Below are 17,617 nucleotides of genomic sequence, written 5' to 3' on the forward strand. Positions count from 1 at the left end.
AATAAAAGTTTTAAACAAACAAACATTGAAAAGGTTGCATACCATTAGATATAAAAATGCACTTTCTTAATACAGTTCTGACACTGGTGCAAAATAAGGTAGACGTTTATATATTATATAACAACAATAAATGAATTATATAATGGCTGTATAGCTCACTACAGCTGTAGTCCCCTTGTTATCTATGGGCTGTTTATAATTGGACATTCTAAATATGCAATTCTTTGCGCACCATCATGGGTTCAGTCTTGGGGCCAGGGAATGTTGTGTTTGGTTCTTGGCTTTACAAATGCTACACATCTTCACAATTACTATGTGCTTGTAAAGCGGAGCCTACATTAGTAAGGAAAATCTTGTTATTAGAACATCTTCTTAGTGTAAGATAGGGAAAAGCAGTGATGAGAATTTGGTCTCTACTTCCAACACGTACTAAAAGATCCAAGGAAACGCAAGTGTTGGCTATTAAGTAGATCTGCTGGGGACTCTTGTGACTACTGAAGGTTTCCTGTGGGTGAAAAAATAAAACAATTCTTAAAATGGTAAAGAAAACCCCCCACAAATGTCTCCTTATATAACTACATCAAATAATTATAAAAGTGGACATATTTGATATCACTATACTGAAAAGTTAATGGGATTTCCATGGGGTTTGGCAGAATTAAAAAACCTTACTCTATATTTTCATGTATATATTTTCCTGTATAATACAATTAAAATAAAAATATTTACTCCTATGTGTCTTAAAAAAAAAACCATAATAATATTTGCTTGACTCGAGTCAACAGTATAAACATTATTCCCCTTAAAGCCAAATATATAACCAGGTCTGGTCATTGAGGTATAAAATACTTCTGGTCTTTAAGAGGTTAATTTGGCTCTGTGTGTGGCTGTAATGATTTCCCACTAATTGTTCCAGAATATATGAACTAGAATCGCTCAGAATGCAAGTAAAGCCGGTGGCACAGAGCATATAGTTTATGTTTACTCTCTTTCTTAGAAGCATTGAAGTGCTTGTAAAGTGACTTATTTCCACCACAATGCTGAAGCCTACAAGGGGTTTCCTGTCTGCTGATCAGAGGGTCTCAAGCTTTCAATAAACCCTTACAATCTATGAGCACATCCAAGATGTGGTGATTGATTAGAAGGTATTCATCCTGAGGGTACAGAAGACTGGAGTGAGTATGTTCATCATTTTGCTGAAGGGTCCACAAGACCACAAAGTTATAACCAATATATTTATGTCTTAATGAGAGCTGATGGTGGACAAAAAGCTGAACTTTGTGGCCACTTAAGCTGCTGTGACATCACTGGTCCGGCCCATGTGTACGACTCTATGAACCCACCAGGTGAGAATTATTTTCTAAGATACAAATCTGCACTAAAATCATAGCAACCAATCAGCAATTAGCTTTTACCTCTCTAAAATTAAGATCTTTCAGCAATGTTAGTAGATAATCCTCAGCGCGTTTCTCCTAATCAGTCTGCGCAGTTGTCACTTGTACTGCGAGATAGAGAAGCACCCCCGTTCGCCCTGACAACCTGCTGAGAGCATGATGGACATATGTACTTACATATAAACACTTAAGTCATTACATGTCTATGATTCCACTCAGTAATACACAGCCTTTGATATAATAAAATATATTATCATGAGTAAAAGTTAGTCTGACCTTATCACTCATGGCTCCAATATACATAATGCTATTGAGGAAAATAATTCAATCATTATGGCAATCATCTCCTGTTTTGTATTTATGATCACCATTATATTTTTACTCTTGAAATACATGATCACACTTTATTTCCCATAACATGTATCAGTATTCTGCTTTGTATTAATAGCGGTGTTGTACTAATGTAAAACCCCTGAACCATTATACTGGGAGTAGCTGCAAGTAACTTGGTATAATGTGTTATATTGTGCCTTGAGACGGTCAATGAGCAGTGATGAAAAGACATCAGGAACTAACTACGTGGATCTTGATTGATACATTACCCTTGTATTATGCAAGGGCTATAAAAACTGCATGTTGTTGCATTTTAGCCTCATTGGTTTTTAATACAATTACTAGTGAAAATACTCTCCTTATGCAAAATTTGCAACACTTTTTTTCCCATTATGCAGCTGCTGGCAGCAAATGAATCAAATAACAAGACAGCATTTATGTTTCATAAAGTCCTGTTCCTCTCCTTTCTAGTAGAACAGATGGCTGTCTGACAATTGAACAACCAGTAACCAGAGAATATGGAATTATTTGCTGATGGGGGACTATCCCTCGCTCCACAAGTTTACACAATTGACGTATGCACATAACACTTAAAACTTACTATTTTGGGAACAATATATGGTTCATATGATATTTGTATTTAATTAAATAACTATAATCCAATATCCGAATGCTTGTGACATGTTTTCTTAAGAATGTTCTTCTTCATATTGTGTTTTGGAGATTTTGGATGAGTGCTTGATAGAGAAACCTGGAGAAGTGGAGACAGAAATGTGGAAGAATGGATAGAATACTGGAGTTCTGGAGACAGGAGTCTGTAGGAAAGGAGACAGAAGGGTGTAGGACTGGAGACAAGAGGCCACAAGACTGGAGAATGGATACTCCAGGAAATAAACAGGCCTGGACAAAAGGAAACAAATGGCTAGAAGACAGGAGATAGAGAGTTTGAGGAAATAACACAGAAGATTGGAAGGCTGAAGATAGAAGATTGAAAGAGAGAGGAGAGAAGGATGGAGGAAATGAGACCAAAGATTGGTGAACTGGAGACAGATTTAGTGGAGAATTGGAGACAGATAGTTGGAGGTCCTGAGAAAGATGGTTGGAAGACTGGAGATTCTGTAGACAGAAAGCTTTCGAAAAGAAAACAGAAAACTTGAGAACAAGGGATAGAATGCAATATGAAAAGAATATGAAGACTGGAGGACAGGAGGCAGAAGACTGGAGGATGGGAGAGATAGGAAGCTGTAGAAAAGAAGACAGAAAGATTGCAGATTTGGAGACAACAGTCTGCAGGGCTGGAGAAAGAGAAAGCTGGTACAAAGAACACAAAATCTTGGAGGGCTAGATACAGAATATTGGAGGATTGGGTGATGAAGTCTGGAGGAAATAAGACAAGTCTGGAGGCCTGGAGAGAAAAGGCTGGACAAAAACACAGAATATTGACAGACTGGAGACAGAAGTCTGAAGGAAAGAGAACAGAAGTATGTAGGACAGAAACAGAGAAATTAATGGTAAAAAACAACCTACAGGACCATCTAAGATGCCCTTTGTGTTTCTGCTTTTGCTTGTTTGTTTCTTAGTTTTGTGGAGGGTGTTGGAGGTGAGTTGTTTTATTCTGTTTATTAATATTGTATAAGTCTTAACAATAACCATATGTTTGCCAACATAGTTTTTAATTATTTTACTGTATGAATTACCAACAAAACTGCTGGGACTGTTCCATGGATTTCTCTGTGAACATGGTATTCACTATGTTACTTTTTAGTTTCTTCCATCCAATTTCAGTGTTTCCCATTGTTAATATATTACCTGCCTATATACTTTTGATATATTGGCATGTTGCTATCATATAAAAAGGGAGACAGCACACCAAAGAACAAGGTAGGGTCCTGTAAATGCTGATGTAGGCTCCTGGCTTCCCGATCTATTCTCAAAAGAAGAGGCCTCTTCTGAACATAAGTGGTCTGGCGCATGTGAATACTGTGCATGCACCAGCCCAGAAGAGTCCTCCACAGAGGTATTTTGAGAGGGGGGAGTGTGGGTCTCAGAGGGGGAGAGACCTGGACCCTCTCACTCCTGGGCCCCTGTAGTGGCTGCATCCCCTGTAGTTCCACCACAACACACCTTCTCTATCTCTTCCCTCTAAGCTACACATGTTCAGCTCTCTTCAAGCCTTCCTCGATGACAGCTGTTATGCAGCTTAGGTACAATTTTAGTAGCCCATCTCTGAATTTTGCTCCTATTTTATAAGTGTCTTCTGGTAGATATGTTCAATATATATCACTCAAGGTGAGGTCTTACCAGTGACCTATAAAGTGGCTAAATAACCTTTCTCGTCTCTTCAAAGACAACACACTGTTCTATTAGCTTTTCACTCTGCTTAACTACACTGCTTCCTTACCTGCATCTGACACTATAGCTCCCAAGATCCCTTTCTTCTATTGCTCTTGACATCACACTTCCATTCAATCTATAGTCTTTGTTTGTATTTTTATGTCCCACACGCTCTCTTCTACATTTTGATGTATTGTGTTTAAAATTCCATCCTCAGGTCTATTTGTTCATTTTCTCTAAAACAGTATACATTTGTTTTATCCCTTGTGGAATACAAACTCTTTCTGAATTGTTGTATCATCTAGAAAAAGACACAGACCACTTTAGACCCACAAGTACTGAATACATTAACTAAAACAGAACCAGAACATATCCCTGAGGTACGCCACTGGCAATCAGCTCTTCACCCCAGCTTATACGATTGACTACAACACTCGGTCTCCCACCCATTAGACAGACCTTTATCCATTCCGCTATCTTTGAGTCAAATACAAATATTTTCAGGTTCTAAATAAGTTTATTGTGTGATACTATATCATGTCTTCCTAAAATATAAATGAGTTATATATTCACTGATAAATCCTGATAACTCTAGTTACCAAGGCAAACAAATCCACATGCTTTTTTAGACCTTGCAATTTGTTTGACACTACGTAGGCAATATTTTGGACAAGGACTGGAGGACATGAAACAGAAGCATGGAAGAAAGAAGACAGGAGACTGGAGAATTGGAGAAGAAGATTGAAGAAATGAAGATAGAAGGCTAGAACACTGGAGACAGAAGGCTAAACAACTGGAGATAGAAGTCTGGACCACTTAAGATAGAAGGACAGGAGAAAGAAGGTTGGAGGATGGGAGACATAAGGCTGGATTGCTGGAGATAGAAGCCTGGAGCACTTACGATCCTGGAGCACTTAATATAGAAGACTTGAAAAAGAAGATTGGAGGATGTGAGACAGAAGGCTGGATGAATGGAGATAGAAGCCTGAACCACTGGAGATACAAGGCTGGACCACTAGAGACAGAAGGCTATAACGCTGGAGACAGATTGCTAGACAACTGGAGAAAGAAGTATGGACGACTGGAGATACATGTCTGGACCACTTAAGATAGAAGACTGGAGGACAGGAGAAAGAAGGTTAGAGGATGGGAGACAGAAGGCTTGATGAATGGAGATAAAAGGCTGGACCACTGGAGATTGAAAGCTGGAGGATAGGAGAACATTAGAGGATGGAAGTCAGAAAGCTGTTGGAAAGGAGAGAGAATGCTGACGCGCCTACAATAAGACAGAGAACCGTAGGACTAGAGACAAAAGGCTGGAGCAAAGAAGACAGATGACTACAGAGAGGGAGACAAAAACTTAAAGTACTGAAGAACTCAAAGCTTGCAGACTGCAGACTAGGTTCCACTTTCAATGCATGCTCCATATTGACAGCCTTAAATATTAAATATTATCTGAATATTGGGACTCCATCTTGGTTGGAGTTTTTCTTCAGGTCTACAACCCAAATTGGAATAAACAGTAGGTGAGATCAACACCTTCTGATAAGTCTGTGTCATAATTGGAGATGATTGAGATTGATGCAATGTGGTTCACTGATTATATCTCTAAATTGCTTCTACTGTTCCTCTTTTACATGAAAAAAAAATCCTTTGTTATGTGTGTACATTCTGCTTAAGTGTTTGTTATTTTTCTACTAACTCATCATTTCCTCTATGGAAATGGAATGTCATCCACACACACGAGAACAAAGGGTTGTATTGTGCATTTTGTTTATAGGCTGAGAATCTTGTGAGTAAACTATGAAAACCTTGCAATGAAATGCGTTGGTTTGGAACTGTTTGGCATGTGACATAACAGAATTAGAAAAAAAGATTTGGCTTATTATCCTTTGTAGGACTCTTGGTGTGATCAGGGGAATCAACAGACTTTTAGTTTTACCTAAGAACAGGCAAGCTTGTGTTACACTGCTTAGTATTAAGAAACAAATGCTTTGTTGAGCTTATTTAGTAATCTTGCGTGATGTGAATAAAATATGTTGGAACCCACAGCAACCAATCACACTTTAGCTTTCATTTTCTAAACTGTACTGGTAAAGGAGAGCTATAAAATAATTGGCTGTTATGGGTCACGACGCGTTTCTGCACATTGCACCTCAGTGTTCAGTGTTGCATGGATGTTTCATTATTGTGTTGCAGGGTACAGCATTGGTCCATGTACATCGCAACAGAATGGCAGCTTGCAACAGTCCCAACTGCAGAAACTCTTAACAACTAAATTAATTATATTGGAATATAAAATACATTTTTGTTGTTTTCAAAATTGATTGCCTATTTGCAGCCTCCAAATTCCATGTTTTCATAATTGCACATCACTATTATTTCATTAATATTATTATTTATTGTTCTAAAATAATGTCCCTATGTTGTGTATTAAATTAAATCTCTCCATCAGTGTATTATTTCCTATCAAATCTAAAAGCACTTTGTTCGATTCAGAGACAGATGTGTCTCGCTAAGACACATCTTCTGGTTACCTTATCATGTCAAATTGCATTATCAGACAGCAACCTGAAATCCATCTGCTAGATGGCTGTATAGAGAAAGGGGTGAACCTTGCTATATGTTTTGTTTTAATTGTCTAGAAACTCCTATTAATCTTCAGTTTGGCTCAGTCTGCTGTTGGTCATCACAATGAGAGTCATTGTCATCAAACCTGTTAGTAGCAGTCATTCATAAGTGCCTGACAAGTGTATACATCTAAATATAAATATATATATATATATATATATATATATATATATATATATGTGTATATATATATATATATATATATATATATATGTATATATATATATATATATATATATATATATATATATATATATATATATATATATTATTTTTATTAAAGCACTGGTGCAATATTTTTGACAAAATGTGTATTCTAGAAGTAATGTAACAATATGTGATGCTATGTTATGTTCTCAAGCAAGTCCAGCTCTAAACGATACACTATGATACACTATTTATGACAATGCAGTCTGTCCATTCACTAGGAAGCTGTAATATCACTGAATAACGTGTAATCCCTTAAAAAATGGATGGTATTCAAAGCACCGGAGGGGGTTGGGGGACCTAATATTTTTTTCAAATTTCTTTCAATTTGATTACTCAATGTGGTCCTGCCAATAGTCCTGATTTTTGTGGAGCAGTCCATATTTTCAGCATCTAAGAGGGGCACAATGTAGGTGTGGTCTTGACAGAAATGGGTGTTGTATGGGTTGATAGGTGCATTGTTTGATTTGCTCGGGGCTAACTTTTCTCAATTCTACAATTAGGAGAGTTGGGAGGTTTGACATTGTAAAAATCTGTAATCTGAAAATATAAAATTATAATAAATTATAAAATTGTAATAGTAAAATTATAATAAATCCTTATATTAAAAAAATTAAAAAGTCAACATTTTCTATAAGTCTAATTTAAGTTCCCAGGAGTTTAAATTAATGAATTCACAAGAACCCTGGCAATTTCAATATGGGCTCCGTGTGAATTCATTCATTTAAACTCCTTGTCATTTTATTCATACTGGGAACTTAAATTGGACTTATATTCCCTGCATATGAAAACATAAAATAAAATAAATGCATTTGCATCCATTGCATTGCAACATGGTTTATCCAGGAGCAACTTTGCTCCTAAGTCTGAATGAACTCTACTTACAAATATTATTACAATATTTGAAAAACTTTTTTCCATGTTCAAAGATTTAAGATTTAATATAATCTTAATTTATCAGCAAGAATCGCATATAGGGCCTGATTCATCAAGGAACGTAAATACCGATTTTCTGCGTATAATCCACAAATTTGATCTGGGCGATACACTGCTAAATGCAGCAGCGCTCAATTCATCTTCATGCACAAAGGACACTTACTACAGCTTACAATTTCAGGGAAGGAACAGGATGGGTAAAGGGTGTTGGTCCGTAATGATAAGTTAGAGGAAATGACATGGCTTAATGTGAATACACAGATCACGCATACTTGCCTGCTTTCAGTAGGCGCCCTCCGGGAGAGGGGCGGGACAAATGGGCGGGAGCGGGCAGGGCGCCTCAAATTGCGTCATTTCGGCCCTACCTCCACAAGTAAAATGCCGTTTTGTCGCGGGGGCGGGGCCAAAATGACGCAATTCTCTGTGAATCGTGTCATTTTAACAACGGAATTTTCAGGATGCGGGAGAAATGCCAGACTGACCTGAATCACGTGAGTCTCCCAGACTTTTCCGGGAGAGTTGGCAAGTATGAGATCAAGGCACCACCGTACTTCACTGTTTAACTATGAAAAACAAGAGTCAGCTAATTAAATGAAATTGAATTGCATCAGTTTGTCTTATCTGTAGATATTCCTATTGTATTTTATTTTAATACATTTTCTTTCATTTTCTTTTATTGTGCTACCTAGCAAAAATATTTTCGTTTCTCGGGGAAATATTTTGTTTAGGTATGTATTGCTGCAAGTAAAATACTGATTAAACAGTAGAAACACACATTTTATTACAAAAAAAAATATCTTTAAGTACAGTTTAACTTCTCATTATTGCGTTAGAAATTCAGAAGTAACAGGGGCAATTTGCATAATAACATTTATAAAGCTGAAATAACAAAATAGTCATCAAGATATTGTAAAATTTGGCTTGTCATCAATCCAGTGGTACTAATCAAGTGTATTTAGTTTGAGTGAGTTTGAATAACTTCCAAGCATGCCCGTTTATTCCTTATTCTCTGCTCGGTATCAATGGAACGTCATAAATAATATTTGTGTAAAATGAATATAAGTAATGTTGTCAGAATACTCCCATTTTTCTTTCTCAGTTGCTATTGCAAACACGGAGTAAGTTGCTCATTTTACTTTCTATTTATACATAAATGAAGATATATATATTATATAGGATGATACACCACTACTATAAATTATATGACTACTGTTCAAGGAGTTCTGTGACCATATACAGTATGTGTACAAGGCAGTGATTTTATACAGGTCACAGAAATCCCAGGTGACTTCTAAAATCAATATTAATTTACCCTACAGTTGCAACATTTATTATAATGCACAAGTTATTCTTATAAAACGGTTAAGGGATGACATCGGAACTCACTGATTATACAGATATTATTTACAGGATTCAAATGTAAACATCATTTGCGCATTATAAACAAGTAAATAATATAAATGCCCCTTGCAGAATAGATTATTTCTAACAGGACAATTTTTTTGCTTGTTAACATCCGTGGGTTAGTACGCAAGATGGATTTTCACAGAGTATGGCAGCGTGCAGTGTGTAACTTATCCCATGTTTGTCTGATGTCCAGGAGACCCTTGATGTTCGGGAAGTACTCCAAGTCACAAACACAATGAACCAACTTTACTCAATCGCAATAAGATTATCAGTCCATGATTGCACGCAAGTAAGGCAAATATTACATACATTATTTTCTGTGTAAACAAAGCTGTTTAGAAAATACTACAATTCATTTTCTCTAAAAATATTTTCGTCTTTGCACTTTCCTCCAGGAGTATAAATATGCCGCCTGGGAAGGCTATATCTAGTATTTTGAAAGTTGCTCCTTCTGTGCTCATTCACCCTGTTATATCTACTCTGTGTAATTACCCAACTTTGTAAGTGTGGTCATGTGGAGCCATTACCCACAAATCTCTGCTCCCCCTCAGGTCACTTTCAGAAAAGTCTTAAGATAAGATCCGATCACTTCAGAGATATTAACTATTAAGATAATCAAACAGCTTGCCCTTCACCGCAACTAGTCCTTTAAGGCACGCGCACTCAGGGAGATTGTGACTAAGTGCTCAGACATTCCACAGAAATAAGAAATAAAGTTACAGATTAAACAGAATGCAGAGAAGTCATTTTGCTTTCTTAAAGGAAAGCAACAGGGAACTTCATTTGAGGACAATCCGGGAACATGCACAGAACATGCTGCTTGCTGATATACATACTGAATTTATACAGAAAACAACCAGTTAGACCATTTGGCCTGATTTAACACAGTCTGAAATGGTAAAACACTGTAGGGACTACAGGCAGCTTGTACTCAAGGTAAGCTCCTAAGTTACGGTAGGCTTACACTACCTCTGCAATACAAGCCAGGTTGTTTGCAAGAATACACTTAAAAAAGACGCACTAAGCACAGTTTTTTAGGTTGCTAATTGACCTACGTGGCATCTAACCACACTTTGCACCACAGCAAATCTTACTAAACAGCAGTGTCTAAAAATATGTGCTGTGTGGTGATGCAAAGTGACTTTTGGTGAGCAGCCATGAGAGACAATGAGCTCTGTTGGCAAGAAAGAGCCCCTGTGAACACTTCAATATGCTACTTTTCCAGCAATAATGCCACCAGCATCTCTGAGTCTCAGCAATGTCACTGACTGCAGTGGGAAGTGATAGGTTGCATTCTTATGAAAATTGGTTCAGCCCATAAAATGCCCCCCTCCGCTGTCTCTATAGATGGTGGTGGGACTTTAATAATGTTAACATACTTCATTTGCTGCTTGGCCCGATCCTTGAATGTTGAGACCCTGTTTTTAAAAAGGTTCTATTCACCTCCTGGAAAATGAGCAACAAGTTACTACTCTAGACCTCCCTCTCCCAACCAGTCCCAATATTAAGTCAATAGCATCCACATTTAATCTTTAGGCCTCGTTCCCCTCAGCCAGGCCTACATTAAATAGCATTATAATTTAATAAACATGCCTATTTCAACTCAACCAGCTCTAACATCATTTATAGCATTCACATTAATATTAACTCCACACACACACCAGTCCCCACATTACATTAATATCCAGTCCTCACATAATATGAATTCCTAGTGCCCACATAACATTAACCTCTCCAGTCCCCATATAGCATTAACTCCACACACACATAATATTAACCCCCACATACACACACCAGTCCCTATATGACAACCCCCTGTGTTCAAATTACATTTACCCCATACAAGTATGTTAACATACTTCATTTGCTGCTTGGCCCGATCCTTGAATGTTGAGACCCTGTTTTTAAAGAGATAGGTTCTATTCACCTCCTGGAAAACGAGCAACAAGTTAATACTCTAGGCCTCCCTCTACCGACCAGCCCCAATATTAAATCAATAGCCTCCACATTTAACCTTTAGGCATTAACCCCACACACATAATATTAATCCCCACTTACACAAGTCCCTATATGACAAACCCCAGTGTACAAATTACATTAACCCCACATACACCAGTCCCCAGATAACATGAACCCCACAATCACCACTTCACTATAACCTCCCACAACATTCCCCATATAATATTAACTCCCCCACACCAGTACCCACATAACATTAATAGCCCCCTACACACTGGTCCCCCCATAACACTAACCCCCATATAACATGAATAATCTCCAGTATATTAATAATCCCTTCAAACACACTTACCCTGTTGAATGCTGTGGACAAACTCCTTTGTCTGCCTCCATCCGAAAGTGTGTTGCAGTGATGTTTCTGCAAGAGCTAAGGGTGGAGAAGGGAGCACAGGGAGGTGAGAGTGAAGGAAGGTGAGGTAGATACAATAAGGGGTGGGTCCAGGGGGAGGGTCCAACCACCAGGATGTGCAGCAGTGCGGAGGAAGTATATCCAGCGTTCTTTCATGCCAGCCAGGAGCAGTCCCCTATAGTGCCCGCTCACAGAGCATATGCAACCCTGGCCCAGCCTGCCCCTGATAGAGAAGTTAATACATACTTGCCAACTCTCCCGGAATGTCCGGGAGACTCCCGCATTTTGGGGGAGTCTCCCGGACTCCCGGAGGAGTATGGCAAAATTCTGCATTTACAGAAATAGGGCCACAATACAGCGATTCTCCGGGCCCGACTGTAAAATGACGCGTTTGCGTCATTGCGTCACGCCCACCTCCTCCACTGAATCTCCCGGAAAGCAATGGGAGAAAGTCGACAAGTATGAGTTAATATACATCAGTTTTAGGAGCTTACAATCTAAGGGGCTGAGTCACTAAGGCAGTATACTGAGAGCAGCATGCGTGTGTTATAAACTGTGCGTAACACGGCTCAGCGTACTCCGAAGTCAACAGGGAACGGATCTCAAGATACAGGTGGTAGTAACTACGGGTGTAGGTTCAGTCTGCTGTACTAGACCAGACACTGCAGGATACGTACAAGACCTGTGTAGAATATAACATCTCAAAAGAGCGCATAGAAAAAAACATATATATATATATATATATATATATATATATATATATTCAATTAATGTTACATGTCAATAGTATAGTCATTTATGATTATACATGCACATTTTTAAAAAACAAAAATCCTAGAAAAACATTTATTAGGGTGTTCTGAATGTTTTCTGTTCATTACACATATTTTTTACAGTTATTATTATTATTATTGCCATTTATTTATATAGCGCCACTAATTCCGCAGCGCTGAGCAGAGAATTCACTCACATCAGTCCCTGCCCCATTGGAGCTTACAGTCTAAATTCCCTAACACACACACACACACACACACACACACAGACACAGACAGACAGACAGACACAGAGATACACAGACTAGGGTCAATTTGTTAGCTGCCAAATAACCTACCAAAATGTTTTTGGAGTATGGGAGGAAACCGGAGCACCCAGAGGAAACCCACGCAAACACAGGAAGAACATACAAACTCCTCACAGTTGCTCCTGACTGCAAACTCTTGTTTTAGCATACATACTCAGCCATCATTACTAGTATTCGGGACTTAGACTAGAACTCTAACTGGAGCAAGAGATACAGCAGAAAACCAGCTTACTTTTGCGCGCACCTAAAGCTGACTCCGACGCGCTGCACAAGAACGCCCTTACTGAACATTGTCTACATAAGTCCACCCATTCCCCACCCTGGTAAAACCCCTATCTCGTAGTCTGTAATAAGTGTGATTTTATTATTATTATTATTATTAATATTTATTTATAAGGCGCCACAAGGCATCCGCAGCGCCGTACAGAGACAAAGAAAATTACAATACAATGGGAGACAGCACAGTACAGTAAACACAGCAACTCAGTAAGCTCAATGCACAGCTAGAGAGGGCGGGGAAGGGGGAGGGAGGATCCGCAAACGACGGGGCCCAAGAAGGAGGGCGCGGAAGACAGGGAGACCCCCAGGGGGGAGGAGGGAGCGAGAGTGGACGTGGGGTGGAGGACCCTCGAGGAGGAGGGCTAAGTAGCTGGAGAGCAGAGTTAGAAGTGGTGGAAACAGAAGGAGAGATGGCCCTGCTCAGAGGAGCGTACAATCCAAGGGATTGCGCTCGAAGCTGACTTGGACACTTTGCGTTCTATGGCGTATCGTCCGGTCCTGAGCATACGCAGAGTATTTTTACGAACAATACACACAAAACCGGCAGATATGTTCCTTAATTACTCGGGCCCTAAGAGGTGTGGGGTATTAATGTTATTAGATATTAATCTAAATAGTTCCGTTTTCCTTGTTGTTTAAGGTATACTTATTTTCATGGCACAGATCAAATACCTTTTTAAATGACATCTTTGGACTTTTTTTATTACAATAATAATAAAGAAATATTTTCTAATCCCTTCTAAGTGTACAGCCGTTCAAATTAATAGTCATTGAACCTCAGCCAACTCCTTATCATTCTCTAAGTTGCGGTATTATACCCTATCAACAATGTAGTATTTAAATGCTAAATAATCATTTCTCAGAGGATGACACATCTTACTGACATTAACAATCTTGCCTAAGGTGAAACTGGAAAAGTTGCCATGGAATTTCCCTGGGATGAAACACCTTACTGGTGTGTAGGCGGATAAGGACATTTCATTGTGATCTTCTTTCATCAGGAGTGTGTGATATCATTCTCCTGCTGCAGATTCAGTTATAAAATGAATCAGATCTAGAGGATTTCAGGTTAGGACCCCACACAAACTTAAATAGATCTCCAGTCCTATGTCTTCTTATGGTAGTAACCTGTTGCCCACCTAAAGCTACGGAGATATTGGACAATTAGTGTTGAGAAAATCAATTCATCTGAGATTGACATTCGTACATAATTCTTATATTTTTATCCAATAAATCAATTCACGAAATGACTCTGATTTCAATGAAGAAAAACATACTAAATATTGGTAGTAAATTGTAATATAAGTATGTCCAACCACTTTCATTATATTTATTAACCCACACTAAACAGCCAGAGGTGTACATACAAACTAAGATATCATCATCATCATCATCATCATCACCATTTATTTATATAGCGCCACTAATTCCGTAGCGCTGTACAGAGAACTCACTCACATCAGTCCCTGCATCATTGCGGCTTACAGTTTAAATTCCCTAACACACACACACACACACACACAGACACAGACTAGGGTCAATTTAATAGAAGCCAATTAACCTACTAGTATGTTTTTGGAGTGTGGGAGGAAACCGGAGCACCCGGAGGAAACAACATGCAAACACAGGGAGAACATACAAACTCCTCACAGATAAGGACATGGTCGGGAATTGAATTCATGGCCCCAGTGCTGTGAGGCAGAAGTGCTAACCACTTAGCCACCGTGCTAAGATATATGGCATTTCACTGCGTAGGTGAAGTACGGAAAAGCGCACTGAACACTTCCATGTTGGGATTAACATCCAACTCAGCATCATCTCACTAAGTTATGAGATGAAAAAATTGGAGGATGATACATTTACCCCTAGAAGTTTGCTTATATCACGAACGCCTGTTTTACAGGTTATTTATTAAATGTTTATGAACGCAACACTTAGGGCTAGATTAACTAAGCTGCGGGTTTGGAAAAGTGGAGATGTTGCCTATAGCAAACCAATCACATTCTACGTTTCATTTTGTAGAATGTACTAAATAAATGAAAGCTATTGGCAACATCTCCACTTTTTCAAACCCGTAGTTTAGTAAATATACCCCTTAGAGTTTTTTAAATAAACAAATCAATCAATCTGTATTAAATCTATACTAAGGCCATCTATATTAAAGAACATTTGGTAGTTATACTAAGACAGTCTATTATTTAAAAATGTTTCACAAGTTTAGAACAGACACTATGATTTCAGAAAGTAGCATGAAGGCTTTTGTGTAGAAGTTCATGGGGGGCAAAACACAGTCTTTGCCCACCCAACAGAAATCATGGGTGGGGGCCCTCTGTCCCCTCTGCCCCCCTGATTCCTACACCCCTGTTCCGCCCCATGTTTTTGGATCATTATCACATAAAATGTATTTTGTTTACATAACAATATTCCCACTATTTAGAATTGTAACACTGAAGACTCATCAATTATTTGTCCTGTTATATTACAGCTGCCAAAAAGCCAAATGTCAGCTCCCATCCACATTAATAAATGCAATTATGTAAATACTCTGTGCAGCATAAATGATACATTTCTGAGCTCCTAAAGAACAACAACATGAAAGTAGATCCTATATAAAACTATTTATATAAACATAACCAAAGAGTTTGAAATCGTGATACATATAAGTTGTGTTAAATATTTTACGATTGCGAAGTAACCTGTTATTTACTGCATTAAATATATTTCCAATGGTCAGGAACTGTGTGTAGCTAATATCTTAGATAGAGATGGTTCTAGGGAAGCACGGGCTTATCCACAAGATAAATTAAACAGATCTGTATAGTATATGTCTTACATGGCCGAAGACAAGTCTTGGTATTGGACAGTGGTCAGTACATCAGGGGTCCTAAAATTGCAAGGGAATGTCTTCATGTAGCCGTGTTCTAAAATCTTCAGATGGGAAATAGATAAAACTAAGGGGTCGATTTAGAAAAAGGAGAAAAGCCCTAAAGTTCCGTTTTCGCAGGATTTAGGTCTCCCTATTTACAGCATGGTGGCTAAGTGGTTAGCACTTCTGCCTCATGAGTTCAATTCCAGACCATGGCCTTAACTGTGTGGAGTTTGTATGTTCTCCCCGTGTTTGTGTGGGTTTCCTCCGGGTGCTCCGGTTTCCTCCCACACTCCAAAAACATACAGATAAGTTAATTGGCTGCTAACAAATTGACCCTAGTCTGTCTGTGTGTGTGTAAGGGAATTTAGACTGTAAGCTCCAATGGGGCAGGGACTGATGTGAATGAGTTCTCTGTACAGCGCTGCGGAATCAGTGGCGCTATATAAATAAATGATGATGATGGTGATATTTACCAAAACCCCCAGTTCCCTCATTTGATGCTTATCCCAAGGACAACTACCACTGCTCTCCTCCAATAGCTGACGGCATCTCAGGATGGCATTAGACGGGGAGCAGTGGTCAAAAAAAATGCTTTATTATTAATACAGTAAAGCATTTTTTACCTTTCTTTTTTAAAACAGTTTATTTTATGTTTTTCTCTTTTTTTTCCTTTTTTTATTTTACTATTAATTCTTTTTTCTTTTAGAGAATCTGGAAACGAGAGCCCAAGTCTGGCCTTTCAATTGGCATTTTGGCATGTGCACTGGCATGGTCGGCGGTAAGATTCCTCTTACCACTGCCAGCCCAAGTCGCCAGGGCGCTGCCCAGTGGCCTTCATTTTTTAATTTGGCAGAAAAAAAAAAATCCAATCACTGCAATAAGTGTAACGTAGGGGTGTTAATAAATAGACCCTTTATTGTTCTTGGTGCCTGATACCCATTATTATATATATATATATATATATATATATATATATATATATATATATATATATATATGTGGGCAACATGGTGGCTAAGTGGTTAGCACTTCTGTCTCACAGCGCTGGGTTCATGTCTGTGTGTGTGTTAGAGAATTTAGACTGTAAGCTCCAATGGGGTAGGGACTGATATGAATGAGTTCTCTGTACAGCGCTGCGGAATCAGTGGCGCTATATAAATAAATGGTGATGATGATGATGATTATATATATATATATATATATATATATATATATATATATATATATGTATGTATATAAAACACAGATATGTACTTGCTTGATTTTCACAGCAAGAAATATTTTTGTAATAAACCTGGGAACACTGACTGTATCCTGGCTATACTGACACTAAAACAATCCTCGCTATAATAACTCTCGGCCATTTACCTGCTCCCCCTAAGGGGCCACAAAATTAATTTAAATAGGCTGAAATTAAAACAAGGGTGTGTGGTTAAACTAGACACATTTAACTCCGCCAGTCAGATACTGTAGGGAATCAAATATGTTTCAATGCTGCGTTTGTTTAATAATTAGAGATATTGATTCCTCTGGCTACTAAGATAACAGAAAATTTGATCGTTTTTATTAATTCATTTATTTTATGGGGGGGTTTTTTTTGTATTTTTCTTTTGGTACTACCCTGTGGCATGACAGATTTATTTTTTTTACCTTCTCAAACTCCTTTAAAAGCATATAAATGAGCAAAGCATATTATAAGTACCTCTCAGGTATATATATATATAGAGAGAGAGCAGACATAATGATGTATAAAGCCGTAAGATCGCTCGCTGCCTAAA

General features: G+C 38.2%; 1 long non-coding RNA gene across 1 annotated transcript; it reads right to left on the reverse strand.

The window, feature by feature from the left end:
* Positions 1-213: 213 nt before the first annotated feature.
* LOC142142612 (uncharacterized) lies at positions 214-11,626 on the reverse strand. The gene is made up of 4 exons (XR_012689240.1): positions 11,554-11,626; positions 10,622-10,688; positions 1,416-1,542; positions 214-505 (listed from the first exon to the last, which is right to left on the reverse strand). It is a non-coding gene; the product is annotated as an uncharacterized LOC142142612 (long non-coding RNA).
* Positions 11,627-17,617: the final 5,991 nt, after the last annotated feature.

Source organism: Mixophyes fleayi, chromosome 3 (assembly GCF_038048845.1).
Source record: "Mixophyes fleayi isolate aMixFle1 chromosome 3, aMixFle1.hap1, whole genome shotgun sequence".
NCBI lineage: Eukaryota > Metazoa > Chordata > Amphibia > Anura > Limnodynastidae > Mixophyes > Mixophyes fleayi.